Below are 986 nucleotides of genomic sequence, written 5' to 3'. Positions count from 1 at the left end.
GACTGCCCCCCTTCTCTTTCTGCCGGCGTCAATCACCAAGATGGCCGCCAGCAGGTATCAGAATACTGCCGCGCGTGCGCGATGATGTCACGCGCATGCGCAGTGACGTCTCGGCGGGGTGACACTCGGTTACCGCTCCGGGTGTCGCCCAGCCTCGGGACGCCCCTGCATGCTCTGTACTGAGTGGTCCTGTTCATTCATAAACTGAGGATCGTAAGTGATTACCATGTCCCCAATCATGAATGAACAGGAAGTGATATAGAGCACGTCCTGTTCATTCATAACTAGGGACGTATTAATCCCTTACTATGTCCTCTGTTTTTTAAAAACATGGAGTTATCAGTGCTGAACACTCTGTGTTTTGGTTCTGTACAGAGAGGGATTGATAAATTCACATATTTACCAATCCTCCTCCCTCCATTCTGACTACAGCCCTGGAGAGCAGCAGGGATGGGAGGGGACACAGACCACAGCATGCAGCCGGCTCCCAGCCGAAAGAAGAGATCTGCAGAGCAGCAATATGTGAGGACTCGACTGCCTGTTGCCGAGCGCAGGCCTTCCTGCTGACCAAATGGGGCCTGGGCCCAGTGCGGGAGGGGCGGCTGTGCCCCGATATCAGCGGCCAGGCTCTCATGTCACTAACGGTATGCCTTTTCTAATTTCATATATTATAATGTTTATATGTAGCTAAACAATGTATTAACCCTTTCAGGTTACATCACTTCCTGTTCATTCATGAATTTCTCAATGGGGAGAAGCACTCAGTACAGAGGCTCCTCCTCATTCAGAACCTGGTGATAGTAAATATTTTACTATCATCAGGTTCTGAATGAATGGGAAGCCTCTGTACTGAGTATCCCATTCATTGAGTGCTGAGGCTGCAGAAAAAGAAATTGAGGACTTTGTGTCCTCAATTTCTTTTCTATTTTAAAAGGGAAATGTCCGGGGTCTTTTTAGTCCCCTAGTATTTTCCAGAAGCCCCCCCC

The sequence above is a fragment of the Nanorana parkeri genome, unplaced genomic scaffold (genome assembly GCF_000935625.1).
Source record: "Nanorana parkeri isolate BGI_ZX_2015 unplaced genomic scaffold, ASM93562v1 scaffold1005, whole genome shotgun sequence".
Classification (NCBI taxonomy): Eukaryota; Metazoa; Chordata; class Amphibia; order Anura; family Dicroglossidae; genus Nanorana; species Nanorana parkeri.
Note: the sequence above shows the minus strand (reverse complement) of the source record.